At 31.8% G+C, this 18,182-nt stretch overlaps 2 long non-coding RNA genes across 2 annotated transcripts in view; both read right to left on the bottom strand.

The window, feature by feature from the left end:
- Positions 1 to 18,182, bottom strand: part of LOC120142095 — a 42,323-nt gene that overhangs the window by 13,728 nt on the left and 10,413 nt on the right. The gene's annotated exons all lie outside the window — the stretch shown is intronic.
- On the bottom strand, positions 8,481 to 9,527 carry LOC120142158. Its single transcript, XR_005517823.1, has 3 exons — positions 9,515 to 9,527; positions 9,364 to 9,405; positions 8,481 to 8,615 (listed from the first exon to the last, which is right to left on the bottom strand). It is a non-coding gene; the product is annotated as an uncharacterized LOC120142158 (long non-coding RNA).

The following is an 18,182-nucleotide window of genomic DNA, read 5'->3' on the forward strand; positions in this document are numbered from 1 at the left end:
TTCATTTCAGTTCAATTTATTCATATAATAAAGTCATTCTGGGATTCGTGGTTGATTTAACTCACGAATACCCACTTATTAGTACTGTATGTGCTCTAGAGTTGAGCTGTGTCAAGTACTTCCAGAATTATCATCGATCAAAATTTAAGAAGATGAACAAACATTCAAGTGGTACTTATATCATTCAGGTAATGATATAGCACTAACGTTGGTTGATCACTTAAGCTGCGTTCCATAACTTTTACTGGTAGCACAACATCTATGTTTATTTGGATTTCTTAATTAATCCAAGATATTTACTTATTCTAGGTAATAAGGTTATTTTGGTCATTTTGGTGCTCAACGTTTTTCTATTCATTTCAAAGCTTGAGTATATCCATTCATTCCTGAGCTTGGTGACATTCTTGAGTCATTTCCATTCCAGGGGTATTTTGGTCATTTTATAAATCTAGAATATTTCAATCATTTTCTTCCGTTCGGTCTTATTATTTAATTCCAACTTATCATTTATGTCAGTCCCTTTGAACTATTCTTACAAAATATCACCATCGATAAATTATTATTCTTCACGTACTTACTGAAGTCGGAGATTTCCAAGTTAAATGCCTTCTCAGATGTTACTAACGGATTATCAAAATTTTCCATACAAAAATAGGATCTCAACAATCAAATCAGTAATTTATCGGTTTAAAAACAACTTCTCATCTTACTTCCTCATTCAGAGTCAACTTGGACTATTTTTACCTCTCAAGGGCATTTTCGTATTTCCTTAATCAGATAATTTCGGTATTAACTCTTAGCGAAAATAATTATACTTTAGAGATCCAATGGTTAATTGCTTTCTCGAACATTCTTTGATCTCGAAATGATTCCTTAACAGACTTATAGTATCTTATACAAACCCTTTTAGGGTTAAAAACCAATTATCCAAATTTTCTAAGCAAAAAACATTTCTTATGCACATTTGTAGTTTTCTCAGATCAATATGTCCTTTCAGAGTTACTAATCAACTTCTAAGGACAATTCTTGTCATTTTACAACATAGGGGTATTTTCGTAATTTTACCAAACCAGAGTATTCTCATAATTTATCATCCAAGTACCTTTAATGAGATAAATTATAATTCACATATTCAGGACTGGTTCTTGATCACTCAATCATATAACTTGTAATTCAATAGAGTCTTAACTAATTTATCACTTAAACCGTATTCGGTTCGAATCCACCCATAATCAAACAGAAATAATAGACCAATCATATATATGTCCATGCATTTATCCATTATCAACATGTTCCATAAAGCATGAAGAGGTATTAAAGTATTACCTCGATTTTCATGCAATACTGATCGACCATAAAAATTCCATTCGAACGCCTTTGATCTTCAATTCAACTTCCAATAATTCCTCAGATACATATCAACATAAATTATATAAAAAACGGAGCTTAATTGCGATAAACGAATCGAATCGGGTGATAAATCAGTCAAAAACAGCTTACCGGGTTCGAATTTGGCGAAACGGACTTTGGATTCGGATTCAGGACGTCGAAAGCATAAAATATGTCTTTTTGAAAATTTGAAATTTTTGGTCAAAATCAAAGTCAATGGGTTTGACTGCCAATTTCGAGGCCTTCAGGTCTGAAATTCGAAAAACAGACTGCGGAATCGGATTTGGAACGTCAAAAAATGTCAGGATAGGTATACTCAGTCAAAGTCAAAGGTCGTTTAATGCCCGGTCAAAGCCCGTCAAAGTTTTGGTCAACAGTGGTCAACGCCGATCAACGGTCAACGGGTCAACGGGTCGGGTCGGGTTAACGGGTCGGGTCGGGTTATGACCGGTCAAAACAGGTTAAACCGGTCACTTTTTCCTTCCCCACGCGTAGTGGCGGCGCATGGGGGTGCGTGAACAGTGCCCTGATATCGGAAAATTCCCAAAAAAATCCTAAAAATTATTTTAAGCGATTTCGAGATACTTACAAAGCTCGGTTCAAATTTTTGAACGGCGGAGAGCTCGATTTCAACGAATCGGAAACTTTGACCGCTTCACCTCCTCACGCGCCGCCGTCTATGGAGACCAAGGATGACACCGATAGACTCAGAATATTGCAAGGAACACGATGGTGCGGGAGGTGTCGTAAACGGATCATCGGATCGTCGTGAATCGACCAAAAACCAATTGAAATCGAGTTATTACCGACGATACTTTCGACTAAAATTAACGACAAACGGCAACGATTCACGACGAAAGGTTTGAGGGGTTTTGTTCCTTGGTTGACAACGAACACGATGGTGGTTTCAGCTCGTCGATCGGAGTTCGAACGGTGAATAGATCGGAGTTGGAAGAAGGGTTGTTGGAGAAGAGGGAAATGATAATCTGCAGAAAAACATATGGGAGGGGGTTATAATTCATTCCAAAAGAAAAATGGGTAAACTATGAGTTTAACCACTGAATTTCCTGTACTTCTTAAAACGGTCTGCCAACTTTGAAATTTTACAATTTAATCAACCGTTTCTTTCAAAAATACCAATTAAATCCACCACTTTATAATTTCTTAAATTTAGCCCCTAAATTAGGGTGTTACACTATGTATTCGAGGAATTATTGGACATTGAATTAAAGTTTGATGGCGATCGAATGGAGTTTAAATGGTCGATCAATATGGCATGAAAAGCCAAGTATTACATTGCTACCTTATGCATGCTTTTTGGAACATGTTGGAAATTGGTAGGTACATGAATGAATATGATGGGTCTCATCTATATAGTAAATTATTTCTAAACTCGATCTGAATACCATAAAAATTCAAAAATCGATTTTGACTCAGATTATTTGCGTAAGAAACTGGAAGATCGATCAGAAATAATTATAAGTTCAGTGATTCATTAATAAATGAAATTTACTTTAAGATCTGAAAATTTTGATAAATTTTCTTTAAAGGTTAAATACCAGAATTGGTTGGAAATTACCAAAAATAACCCTATGGGTAAAAATTACGAAAACGCCCTTGTACTGTAAAAGACCAAGACTTCTCTGATGGTGAAGAATAACCTAAAAAGGATAAACTTGAGTAATTATCATAAAAAGTGAATATTGTTTGGATTGAAAGAAATTACTAAAATGTCTTCGAGCTACGAAATAACCACGATTGTTCAAATGACCAAAATAACCTGAACTCTAAAGGAACTAGAATATTTTGAAGTCTAATTTATCGGGAGTAATGCCACTGAAAAAATTGAATGAAATGACGATAATACGCTTAAAATGTGAAAAGGACTATGGTTGGCTATGATAAGGGATACGACCTAAGAACTTATGTCTTGATCCACTTGAACCTTGGAATCATCGATTTAAAATTTTAGATCTATATTGGAATGCCCTGAAGTGTAAAATGACCCAAAGAATGTCTAAACACTGGAATAACTAAATACCCTTTAGCTTTGAAAAGAATAAATCAATCTTTTTTACCAAATGACCTAGAATTTTCTATTTTCTGAGATAACACCCAGAGACTGAATTATCGAAAGTACTTTACACATCTGAATTTCTTGAAATGACTATATTATATGACCAAGTTGAACTGAATGGAAGAATTGTATGTATCCGAATTTATGAAATGATTGAATTACTATTGAAACTCCAAAGTGATCGGGATAAACTTAACTAATAAATGACCTAAGTACTATAAATAAGTGAATGACTCACACAAGTCTGGAAACAGTGATGAACTTATATGTTGTACTGCCCTCAAGGGTTTTAAACTCCAGATCAAGCATGTCGACATTATTGATATCGTTGCAATACATAAAAGAAATAATTACCATTGGAATACATATTTATCTCCTCAAGAACTGATCAAGGATGATTCTGATATTGATCATATCAATTGGTAATGTCAGTAATAAGAAGTGAATAATAATGAAGTACCTCATTCTGAAAGATTGACAAGTATTGCCGTGTTGGGATCGTTGGTTCAATTGGACTCAAAATCCTGATAATTCAACGCATAATCTTAAATACCCTGATTGTTTGAGTAATGGAATCGCTCTCAGTAAATTTGAATCTAGAATTATTCTGATGTAAAGGTTCTTGAACACCTTCCTAATGCACCTGAACCATAAAGGGCTCATAAAGTATCAATTTTAAATGTTTGATAGATCTGCTAGTAATCGATCCTTTTTTATAGGACCTCGATCCTAGAACCCGATCAAATTACATAAGTTTCATGTTTTCCATTCCTGAAAACTACCAAGTGCCTCTGAAAAATACTTGGATCCTCTAGTGTGTTCTCTATGTACTACCCCGACTGTTTATCTGATTTGAGATATGTTTTGCTGAAAATTATGATTTATTGGTTGATGGGTTATGGACTATGATTGAATGATACATGATATTGGAATATTTATTTTCCCTAGAAAATATAATTTTGCCGAATACGGATTATGGAAATTACTGTTCACTATGAGAATTGTTTTACTGAAACATTTTCTTTGGGTAGGTTGGAGAGTAGAGGTTCAACTCTGATTAAGCTGGTAAATCCTTACGCACCTAAGGCGACCCTTGGGTAGGCTCCGAGGCCCCGAGATCTTTCTTGGGTAAATCCTACGACCCTGAGATATTTCCTAGGTAGGCCCCGAGTAACTATCTTGTGTAGGCTCTCAAGCCCCAAGGCATTCCCTTAGAGTGACTCCCTTTGATGTGTGCTTAGGGTAAGCCCTTATAGATGCAGTTCTGGGGAACTTCATAACAGTGTTCGGTTGGAGGGTTCTACTATGGTTTTGAAAACATGTTTTAAACAATTACTGTTTTAAAAAAATCTATATCTTTTCATTGGTTTTGGAAGGAACACACTAGACATCCTATTTCAATCTCTTAGAAACATGGTTCTTTGAATGTTTCCTACAAATTGAGATCTGCATGACTTTTACTCGATGAACTACCAGTGGAATCAAAGCTCATGCCGGAATCTTTACACATGATTATTTTAGGTTAATTTCATAAATATGGTAATAATCATAGCTTTAATTTTTTATACTAAAATTATTTTCAAATTATATATTAGTCCCTTAAGTTTCTAATTAGTGCAATCCATGTCGAAATTATTTTCAGTTTACCTTAAAATATATTTTACAATATGATTATGTGCTCAGTTGCATTTTGATACCTATAATTTTTCTATTTGGATTGATTTGCTAAAATATTTGAGTTGTTCAATTAAGTCTTTAGAACTGTTTGCTTTGGTTAATTAACAAGTTTTATAATGCAAATGAGTCAAAAGTTTTATTAATGCTATATTTTGCGAGCTAGAATGATTTTTAGTTTTATTGATGCAAATATGGAATTATCAATATATTTATGAAATTAACCTTAAGAAAATCAGGTGAAAATTTTAGAAAAATAGAATTAAATTTATACCTAAATTAAACAATTTTATTTTAGGGACTAAATTAAATAAAATATAAAACAGAATTTAAAAATATATTAAATATACTTAATTTCTGTCTTAGTTTAACTTGAATATTTTTTTCATAGTATAATAAATTCAAGGTTTTGCCTGATGGCTAGGTGTTGGATTACTCTACTTAATGTTTAAGGTTCAATTCTTTTGATTAATTCTTATTTTCCTTCTGATACGTGATGACACGTCATATTCTCATTAAATGAAATTAATATATTAAAAAAACAAAATTTTAAAAAATTAACTGTCATTTACCATTTTTATTAAGATCAACATGTCAATATTATCATGTAACACGTCTTTATTGGCCTAATATTTTTAAAGGTTTACAGATAAATTTTCTTTAAAAAATTTAAAGAACAACTCGAGATAATATACTTTAAGAGATAAACAAAGGTTTAAGAATAATAATAATAATGTACGAAGCAAGAGACCTCGGTGATAAATGAATTGTTGTTGTTCATTGAGGTACCAAATTCGAGTACCATGATTAATTAATGATTGAGCATATTTTTTGAACATATACTACCTTATACTTATCTTAAACTAAAAAAAATTAATAACAATGATAGGTCGAAGTAGTTTGATGGCATATATCTTTTGTAGAAAATACAAATAGTTCTATTTTGTAATTTGAATCAAACATATTTATTTTTATTCGTATACCAAAACAAACACATCGTTTATTTGAATAAAACAAACAAACAAATAAATAAGGAGCAGATTTCAAAATATATTAAGTTTGGGAATCAACTTTTTGTTTCTTTGTTTGTGTTTAGATCTTACTTCTATCAAAGTAAGAATTTGGAGAAGCAAATGCGAGGAACTCTGGATCCCGTTCAAGAAAATCTATCTCTTTCTCGGGTACAGTAACCCATACTTCAATGGCGTTGTGCTGCCTAGCGTTTTTAATAAAGAAACTGTTGCATAACTCTCGATTATGGCTATCAATCCCTGGAATGCGAAGCAGCGTCCCCTTTCCCCACCCAAAATCTTCATTTGCATCCAAAGTATTGATCAAGCTGCTTAAAACAAATAAATCTGCATTCCCTTTTGACACCATTTCTACAAGATGGTTGAGTTGCTCTGTCATCGTTTTAAAGCCTTGCATTCCCTTTTCGTTCCTCCTCCCTCGTCCCCACTTCCCTCCCAGTCCCCCGGACGTCCCTCTCACCTTCCTTAGGTCAAAAATTTATCTTCTCTACCCACTAAATTTAGGGTTAGATCAAGACACTTAGAATGGTAACGTTTGTAACTTAGACATCTGGATTGATCGGAAAAAAATATACACATAAATAGAAAAAAAATGTACAATTTTTGTAATTTTTTCTATTAAGCCTTTAAAAAGATATAATGTCTATTATAGACATTATGTTATAAACTGAAAATATAGTATTTGAGGATAAAAATATAATTTCACCCAAAAATGATTTTTCACAAGCTAGAAATTTGAGCTGATGAGGTTAGGTTAAAAGTCACTTTTCCAACCATGATTTTAAATCAATTTTTGAGTGATTAACATTGCTTATCGAGTGGAAAATCACTTTTCCATTGCTAGAAGCTAAGCCTATAAGTTTTTTCATTTAACTTTAGTCGAACAAAAGAACGAAATTTGTTATTCGTGTTTGTTCATGTTCATTTGATAAAATGATAAACGAACACAACCGAAGAACGTAAACGAACACAAAGGAACGAGTGTAAATGAACATAAAATTAATTGGTTTTGTATTTGAAAAAAGTTATTTTTTCTAAACAATTTTAGGATTTATGTTCTTTAATTAATTTGGGTATTTTTATTCGAATTTAAAATTTATGAAGTTTTAAAATGTAATGGGTTTAAGATTAAAATTTATTAGGTCTTAATATTTTAAACGAGTTTGGAGATTGGGATGAATATAAACTAACGAACATAAACAAACATATATGAACGAACATAAACAAACAAATTACCGAATGTTTAAGAACGTAAATGAACAAACGAGCCCTTTGTTCATGTTTGTTCATTTAATTAAACGAACATTAGATTTTATTCATGTTCGTTTGTTTAATAAATGAATTAACATAAACGAACTTCTTGTCGAATAGTTCGATTTGTTTATAGGATTACTAGAAGCATTCCCAAGTTACAAAAGTAAAATTTAACTAAATATATTTTCTTAATATTTATATCCTGAAAAAAGTTATCTTATCTTTTAAAAAGATAAAATCTAATCCCAAGTAAATTAGAACACAAAATTTAGGATGAATAGATAAAACCTAATAATAAGTAAATTAAAACACTAGATTTTAGGATAAACAAACGAAACCTAATCCTAAGTAATTTTTTTTGGATAATAATAAGTAAATTAAAACACTAGAATTTAGGATAAACAAACGAAACCTAATCCTAAGTAATTTTTTTTGGATAATAATAAGTAAATTAAAACACTAGAATTTAGGATAAACAAATGAAACCTAATCCTAAGTAATTCTTTTGGATTAAACTAATGTGATTACAAAGTAATATATGTTATAAATACTCTCACCCATTTGACAATAAACATCCAATCACCCTTGCAACCGTCGGTGCTCGAACTCATAACCTTTAGTAATAACAATGATTATTTTCTACCAATTGAAACTCCAGAATTTAGGTTGAAAACATAAAACCTAATCCTAAGTAAATTAAAACACTAGAATTTAGGATGAACAAAAAGTTCATTTCTACCAACTTATTTCCTTCCGCTAATTAAAATCGACTGCTTTCCACAGGCATTGCCTCTGTTTCTTGTATGTAAGGAAGCTATTTTGTCACCTCTGGCACAGCGTTGATCGGAGATGGAAATTCTTGTCAGCAGAACCATAACACTTCCATTCCATAATTTACTATTCTCCATCTTTTCCGGAGACACCGGTGACAGCTTTACCGCCGCTCTTCTTTACTATCTTGAAAACCTTTTTTCTTGCAAGTAGAGAGGTCTCTGCAGAATCACTTTTGGACAGTTTGTTACCACTACTTTTAACCTTGGCCTCTTAATCTTCTCTGCTTTACCAGAATCAGCGACAACTACTTCAGCTTGGTTGCTGGTAAGCTGCTTTGAACTGGGATCTTCTGGACTTGTTTGAGGAACGGGAAGAAGTGCACGGCGGCTGAGGCGAAGTTGTCCCTTGTCATTAACCTGCATTAGATGACACAGTTAATGGAGAGAGATTCTATCAAGGAAAAAGGTTCAGAAGAAAGACTAAGAACTGTAACAATTTAGCACTTTGATGGATTTACAAGACCAACAGAAAGGATAAAAATTTGGAAACCACTTTTACCATCTCATAGATTAAATATTTGAAATACACAGTACTGGTATATAGTTCGAGCCCATAGAATGGTTGAGTATTGCATGAACAAGTCAAGTCATCGACTTATTATGTAGGAAGTCCATATCAAATGTATAGAACATAAAGTTTTGATAATGATAATAATAAAAAAAGTGAAGAAACATGGAATAACCACAAGAAAGCTAATCTTTAGAGACGTGGGATAAAACCACTTAACACTCCTCGCATGTCGCTCACCGGGGCCTACACATGTAGCTCATACTGCCTACGAAGACAACCTCAGCAAGGGTTAACCTCATATGGGGTTAGGTTGGAAGAACAACAAAACAAAACTTGGGTTTGGATACCGTATTAAGCATCGAACCTAAAACCAATTGGTGACAGGTGAGGGGCCCTACTTTAAACAAGAACAAAGGAGACCTGACACTTAATAGAAATGAGATATCACCACCTACCAATTAGCAATGTACTTGCATGATAAGCAGTGAATATAGCAGGGCAGAAAAATACATGGATAAATCAATTTTAAGTGAATATCATTCGCCATATTTAAGTTTTATCGTTGAATTAACAAGACAAAAATAAGTTGCTTACCTCGATAAGTTTAACATCAACACGATCGCCAACTTTAACAGCCTATGATGGAAAAAGTGACAACCAATAATAATTTCAGTAGCTTATAATGATAATGCATCTGCAAGTTGAGGATAAAAGAAATAAAAAAAAATGAAAAAACTATGCTTACATTTTCTGCCTTAATGTGGCAAAATCCCTGAGAAAGCAGAATTTTTTTATATGTTTGAATCTCCTCGTTCTCGTCATTAAAAAACTTACACATTCTTTTTATAAATTTGATAGTATTTCAAGCACCACAGGCTCTTGGTCCAATACTTTACTCAATTGATTCAATTCAAAGTCATACACAAAACTACGAAAGGTACCACCAATAATAATGCGTATATATGTATGTTTTATCCATATCAATAACTTTGATAAGAGTAGTCACGCTCTTTGTTCGAACCTCACTTAAAAACAAGTGGAAATGTGAGTTAAAGCATAGGAGAAAACTTTCTATGTAAAACAAATTACATATTCCTTAAACTTGGAAATAAGGTGACTGTAAAAATAATCGAACTTTTATACAAAAAAAAATGTGCAATTTTCTGGATAAAAATATGTACCTCTCGCCCTGGAGCTATCTCAACAAAAACTCCATATGGAACTATTGATTTGATCTCACAATTCCTGCTTAAAAAGATAACAGAGACTCAAAGAGTTCCCAAATATCCATTAACATCCAACAAGTGCAAACAAGAAATGTTATACTTAAGGTACAGAGAACAGAACATTAAACTTGCTTCCTACACTGAATAGTAGCAGCAGTGATTTCTACTGAAATATCATAAGTATGGTCCTAAGCATACAAAATCAAGAGCGGAAATTTGTTCCTAACCTAACATAATAATTTTTTACCTTTGCCAAGTTTTATCATAGCATAAAGATAGAAAGAAAATCGATAAAACAGAAAAGCTGGAAAGAAAAAAAAATTAAAATAAAGGGCGGACTTCACTTTCCCTTTAAAGAGGCATACTATAAAAATAGACCTGTTTATGAAACTTCTTATCTGGAAGAGGAAAGTGACAATAATGGTTATCAAAGCAATAGTTGTGCAGTGGGGTGTCTTACCTTTTAACAGTAACCATGACAGTAATAAGGGAAACTGAAGCATTAAATATACTATCTTTTTGAACAAGGACATCTTAGTTTGGACAGTTTACAATGATAAAGTGATTAAATGATAGAATGGATGGAGCAACCACTTCCAAGTAAAATAGTAAGTTAGCGACCATAGTTCCAAAAATTCTTCATATGTCAACTGGGTCTAAAAATTTTACATGGTTGGACAGTGACCAGTACCTCATTATCCTTTGTCTTCCCTTCTCGTTTAAAGAAACCACCCCTGAAGCAACAACAAAAAAAATTAAGCATGATACATAGGTTCATTTCAACTAATTAAAATAACGAATAAAGGATAGAAAAAGACACACCTAGTCCGACCTGCTGCCGAAAAACGTTCTTGATAAGTAACACTAAGAGGAAAAAATCAGAAGTCTCGCTTGGAACATCTGACAAACAAACATATGTGTATACAATCTACAAAAAAATATATGTTTAGAATTAAGGACTTCAAAGGAGAACAACATTTCATTTAACCATTAAGGTCACCTGATGGCAGTGGCAGGGCTAGCTTACAATGAGTGATGTCATATGAAAACACAAAAATTATTGAAAAAAATTCTTTATAAATTTAATATAAAATTTAAAAAAAAATTAAATTAACATATTTTTAGAAGAATATTAACGCTCACTAATAGCGATTGGTTCAAGTGGTTAGCAATTTGATATCGTTTAAACAAAGTCTCGAGTTCGAGTCCTTGTGCATGGCTAGGAGACTCGTCCACCAAAGTTAGGTGTGCGATGTGGGTCGGTCTAAATTAATAGTCAAGTCGAAGCCTTGGAACCGAGAGGGCAACAAAAAAATATATTGATACTCTTAAATATAAATTGATATACATTGTTAATTTTTATCCATTGAAAAAAATTCTTTATAGAATTTCTAAATATAACACCTAAAATAAATTTTCTAACTTTATTGCTTACGAGTTATATTTATATTTATTAAAGCTTTTCATTGATGATTTAATCTATCTTAATAATGATTTATAAAAGTAACTTGCTCGCACGAACAATATATTTATTAAATCTTTTCATTTATGATTTAATCTATCTTAATAATGATTTATAAAAGTAACTTGCTCGCACGAACAATATTTATTTAATATTAAATAGACAAAAACGATTGATTTTAAAAACATTAAACGTGTTAATGTTGTTCAATTTTTTCTATTTTATTAGTAGATCTTTGACATTTTTAGCTCCTAACATCAGTGTTTTATTTAAGATAAACGGACTATTCATATTGTCACCTTATTATAGGATAAGTTAGTTAAATCATCTGAGCACAAAATGTTATAAATTGATTATTTAAATTAAAAAATCATAAGATAATCATTAAAAGTTATCTTTTAATTAAAAAATTATTATAATAATTAATACAATAACATAGTAACAAATTTAGTTTTAAATGTTTACATATTATTTTAATTTAAGATGAGAATGATGAAGGAAACAATGATAAAAAGGGTTGGCCAAGGGATTGAACTGATACAAAATTTAAATGTTGTTAATTTTTTTAGAATTATGATAAATTAAAACAATGTATGAATGAAGAAAACTAAATTTATTATTATATTTATTTTATTAATTATCACATCAACTTTTTAAAATGTTAAAAAATATTTTTATAACTTTTAATAATTCAAATAATTGTAAACAACATCTAGAGCATTTGGTTAAAAGTTTTTAATTGGCATCTTTTATCCCCTAGGTTGTGAGTTCAATACGCGTTAGAAGCAAAAATATTTGTCTTCCTAAGTAAAAATTGTTCAAAAAAAATTCAAATAATCAATTGATAATATTTCAAACTTGAATATTGAAAATGACCTTTCTCCTATGTTTGTTAAATCTCTTCCTCTTTAATCGAGGACAATCATATTTGTCATGTCCTAATTTTTGGCATTCATAACGTATAAGGGGATCCTTTTCCTTTATTTGATTCATGTATTTTTTCACTTCCTTGGACTTCATGAATCTTTTGAATCTTCTAGCAAACTTCACCACCTCTTCATCTTTTTCCCCTCTTCACTTGAGTTACTTTCCTTTTGTGTAGATGAGCTTAAAATAACACCAATTTGCTTTTTATCTTCTTTCTTCTCCTTTTCTTGTCCTCCTATTTCACAATCATCTCATGAGTGAGCAAGGAACAAATAAACTCATCAAGAATGAGATTCTTTAAGTTACTTTCTTCGATGATTGTAGTCTTCTTTGATTTCCAAGAATTTTGAAGATAATAAATCATAATCCTTACAAGCTTTTCATTAAGGATGATTTCTCTAAATCCTTTAAGATTGTTGACAATTATAAAGAATCTTTTCGTCATGGTCTTCACATCTTCATCCAATTTCTTCTTAAAATTATTATAGCTATGATTTAGAAGATTAATTTTTGTTTCTTTCACTTCATCGGTTTCCTCATAAGTTACTTGGAACTTGTCCAAATCTCTTTGACATTAAAACAAGATGATATTCTTCCATATTCATATAGGCCTAGTGCACAAAATAGAATGTGCAAGGCATTTGCATTGAATCTTTTCATTATTTTCAGTTTACCTTAAAATATATTTTACAATATGATTCTGTGCTCAGTTGCATTTTGATACCTATAATTTTTCTATTTGGATTGATTTGCTAAAATATTTGAGTTGTTCAATTAAGTCTTTAGAACTGTTTGCTTTGGTTAATTAACAAGTTTTATAATGCAAATGAGTCAAAAGTTTTATTAATGCTATATTTTGCGAGCTAGAATGATTTTTAGTTTTATTGATGCAAATATGGAATTATCAATATATTTATGAAATTAACCTTAAGAAAATCAGGTGAAAATTTTAGAAAAATAGAATTAAATTTATACCTAAATTAAACAATTTTATTTTAGGGACTAAATTAAATAAAATATAAAACAGAATTTAAAAATATATTAAATATACTTAATTTCTGTCTTAGTTTAACTTGAATATTTTTTTCATAGTATAATAAATTCAAGGTTTTGCCTGATGGCTAGGTGTTGGATTACTCTACTTAATGTTTAAGGTTCAATTCTTTTGATTAATTCTTATTTTCCTTCTGATACGTGATGACACGTCATATTCTCATTAAATGAAATTAATATATTAAAAAACAAATTTAAAAATTAACTGTCATTTACCATTTTTATTAAGATCAACATGTCAATATTATCATGTAACACGTCTTTATTGGCCTAATATTTTTAAAGGTTTACAGATAAATTTTCTTTAAAAAATTTAAAGAACAACTCGAGATAATATACTTTAAGAGATAAACAAAGGTTTAAGAATAATAATAATAATGTACGAAGCAAGAGACCTCGGTGATAAATGAATTGTTGTTGTTCATTGAGGTACCAAATTCGAGTACCATGATTAATTAATGATTGAGCATATTTTTTGAACATATACTACCTTATACTTATCTTAAACTAAAAAAAATTAATAACAATGATAGGTCGAAGTAGTTTGATGGCATATATCTTTTGTAGAAAATACAAATAGTTCTATTTTGTAATTTGAATCAAACATATTTATTTTTATTCGTATACCAAAACAAACACATCGTTTATTTGAATAAAACAAACAAACAAATAAATAAGGAGCAGATTTCAAAATATATTAAGTTTGGGAATCAACTTTTTGTTTCTTTGTTTGTGTTTAGATCTTACTTCTATCAAAGTAAGAATTTGGAGAAGCAAATGCGAGGAACTCTGGATCCCGTTCAAGAAAATCTATCTCTTTCTCGGGTACAGTAACCCATACTTCAATGGCGTTGTGCTGCCTAGCGTTTTTAATAAAGAAACTGTTGCATAACTCTCGATTATGGCTATCAATCCCTGGAATGCGAAGCAGCGTCCCCTTTCCCCACCCAAAATCTTCATTTGCATCCAAAGTATTGATCAAGCTGCTTAAAACAAATAAATCTGCATTCCCTTTTGACACCATTTCTACAAGATGGTTGAGTTGCTCTGTCATCGTTTTAAAGCCTTGCAGAAAAATCTGGGGATCATTAGGGGCACTTTTTGTTGCTTGTCTCAATAGATAACCCAACTCAGATAAGTCTATATCTTTTCCAACTGGGTTGTACATTCTATATGTCGTCAAAAACAGGTTCCCAATTGAATAACTCGGTAAGATGGGCTTCAATCTCGGTCGAAGGTTAACGGGTTGGCATAAAATAGCTGGCTTTAGAGTTCCTGAAGTTGATCGAGATGCCTGGATGACATGTTTCTATATGAATGCAGTGAGAGCTAATGCTCGGGAAGGATGCTCCAAGCTTTTGCTTTTCACTTTCAACTTAAGTGTAACCCCACAGACCGATAAGGGTAACCAGATCCGATCCGGGGTGTCATATTTGGGCCACCGAAGCGACCCACTGTAAAAATAGCATAAAATTTAAAACTTTTATTGAAACGTGTAACTTATAAAATCAGTTGACACTATTTAAAAATAAAACAGATTTCCAGACTCGTATATAAATCAAAATACAATTACATGCCCCCTAATCACATGTACCATACTCTGCAACAACGCCGAAAGAATTCCTTTACTGATGTCGATAACCGCACTGGTACGATTCTTTTAACCTGAAAAGGTGAGTAGCAGAGTGAGTTTTGGAAAGCTCAGTAATACAGAACTACCAGGAGATGCTGAAAAACGTGCAGATACAAATAAACATATTTTCCTTATTGGTTCATATATTTATAGATCTTTATGTTGAACAAATGAAATTTTGTAATATTTATAAAATCTAGTATTAATCTCGTATAGGAATTTCTGTTAGAACCAAACCATAATAAATATACAATGATTAAGCTCACAAGTGTTTTACAAATGAATATAAAATGATTGATAGGGGATGGCAGTGGAGTAATGAACGTTTCTCGAATTCGAAGAATCAAGCTTAGGATTTTAGATTCAATCAAAGAAAGAGATCGGAGTGAGAAGAGGTTTTGACGTCAATTTAGGGTTCTTGAATGCAATTACTAGAAATCAAACAAGATGATGAATGTAACCCCCCAGACCGATGCGAGTAGTCCGATCCGATCCGGGAAGTCACATTAGGGCCACCGGAGCGACCCACTATAAAAATAGCGGAAAATTTAAAACTTTTTATCAGAACATGTAAACTTATAAAATTAGTTTTCACTATTTAAAAATAAAACAGATTTCTAAACTCGTATATAAATCAAAATACAATTACATGCCCCCTAATCACATGTATCATACTCTGCAACAACGCCGGAAGAACTCCCTTACTGAAGTCGATAGATGCACTGGTACAATTCTTTTAACCTGAAAAGGTGAGTAATAGAGTGAGCTTCGAAAAGCTCAGTAATACAGAACTACCAGATGATGCTGAAAAATGTGTAGATACAGATAAACATATTTTCCTTATTGGTTCAGATATTTACAGATCTTTATGTTGAGCAGAGATCCTACGGATATTCCAGGTAGTAACAAATAGTATTCATTTCAGATGGAAATATTTCGGATGTCTAAGTTCAGGAGATCAGAATAGGTTTTCTAGTGTGTTCCCGAAAAATTCAGTAAAACGATACAGATCTTTTAAAACATATATATATATATATACCCCCATCCGTTCACATCATAAATGTGTAGGTTCCCCAGAACCATACACCCAACCGCACATGCCATTTAGACCCTGAGCACAAAGCCGAGGAGTCTGTAGATAATCTTCCTCCAACAATAAACCCCCAGATAAAACATTTCTCCGTTGATAAACGGAGATATCAGCAACGGAGATATCAGAAATCAAAACATAATTCATATCAGATATCAGAACAGAATCCAGGTTAGGAATCAGAACAGATTTCAGATCAGATGTCAAAACAGAATTCAAATCAGAAATCAGATAAAATATTCATATAAGTAGGGAACACACCAGAGTTTACAAATAGTATTCAACGGTACTGGATAATCTTAGCAAGTAGAGAAATATGGATCTTCAGTATACCGATAAAATGTCGGAAATTAGAATCACTATTGTAAAAAGTTCAATAAATGACGGAATCATCAGTTATTCAGAATGTGAATTATCAGGATCATATCTTATTCGGACAATTTTCAGAAGTTGTACGTAATCAGAAGGGTATTCAGAATCCTTTGCATCCATGTCAATTGATCGGATAATCGAACAACTTGAGAACGAAGATTCAGAACCTTAACAATCTATGTCGACCGGTCAATTCATTTTCCTTCCAGGGTATTTACTCTTTAATACCACAAATTCTTGTTCATATTTCATTTTCGAAATTAACGTTGAATAAATCTTCTAATGTCTTTATTTCATGTTCACGCTTTCACCATATCATGAAATACTGACGTACTTGATTTTGTAATTCATAATCCATAAGAACATTGCATCATATATGTTCATTAACATTTCCAGATTCATTGTATTTTGCTGTCAGAATTGTTCGAAAGGACTAAAGTAAATGATAAGATTTAATTAAATAATAAGACCGGATGAAAGGAAAAGATTGAAATACCGTAGATCTGTAAAATAACCAAAATACCCTTGTAATGTAAATGACCCAAGAATATCACCAAGCTCAGGAATGATTGGATATCCTCGAGTCAAGTGTCTTCTCAAATTTTACAAACGGAATATCATGAATTTTCTGTACAAAGACAGGATCTTAACAATTAAATTCTTACTTAATCGAGTTAAGTAAAAGTACTTTCTCATTCAAGGTCAATTCAGACTATTTTATCTCTCAAGGGCATTTTCGTAATTTCTTAACCAGATAATTTCGATATTAGCTCTTAACGAAAATAATTACAATTTAAAGATCCTATGGTTAATTGCTTTCTCCAACATTCTCTAATCTTGAAAAGATTCCTTAACAGACTTCTAGCATCTTGCTCAACTCCTCTTGGGTTAAAACCCGGTTATCCAAAATATCCAAGTAAAACTAACATTTCTTATGCACCTCAATATTTTTTTATCAGATCAATATGTTTGTAAAAACCTCTTATCCAACTTCCATATTCCAATATTGTCTTTTTATAACACAAGGGTATTTTCATAATTTTACCCTACCGGAGTATTCTCATAATTTCTCATCCAAATACTTTTAACATTTAACCTTTGATGAAATAAATTATAAGTTACAGATCCAGGTTGATTTCTTTATCACTAAGCACATAACTTGTAATTTAATTCTAACAATCCCTTAATTTCTTATAAAAGTCATCTGAACCATAATCAATTACTAAACCTCTTTTTCGTATTCAGATCGAGTGTAGAACTTCATTAATTACACATATGAGACCAAACATTTTCATTCATGCATTTACCAATACCAACATGTTCTATAAAGCATAAAGAGGTAGTAAAGTATTACCTCGATTTCTGTGCAATACTGATCGACCATAAAAATTCCATTCGAATGCCTTTGATCTTCAATTCAACTTCCAATAATACCTCAGATACATATCAACATAAATTATATCAGAAACGGAGCTTAATTGCGATAAACGGATCGAATCGGGTGATAAATCAGTGAAAGACGGCTTACCGGGTTCGAATTTGGCAAAACGAACTTCAGATTCGGATTCAGGACGTCGAAAGCATAAAATATGACTTTTCAGAAATTTGGAATATTCGGTCAAAATCAAAGTCAACGTGTTTGACCGGCAA

This window comes from Hibiscus syriacus, unplaced genomic scaffold (genome assembly GCF_006381635.1).
Source record: "Hibiscus syriacus cultivar Baekdansim isolate YM2019G1 unplaced genomic scaffold, ASM638163v2 tig00000205_pilon, whole genome shotgun sequence".
Classification (NCBI taxonomy): Eukaryota; Viridiplantae; Streptophyta; class Magnoliopsida; order Malvales; family Malvaceae; genus Hibiscus; species Hibiscus syriacus.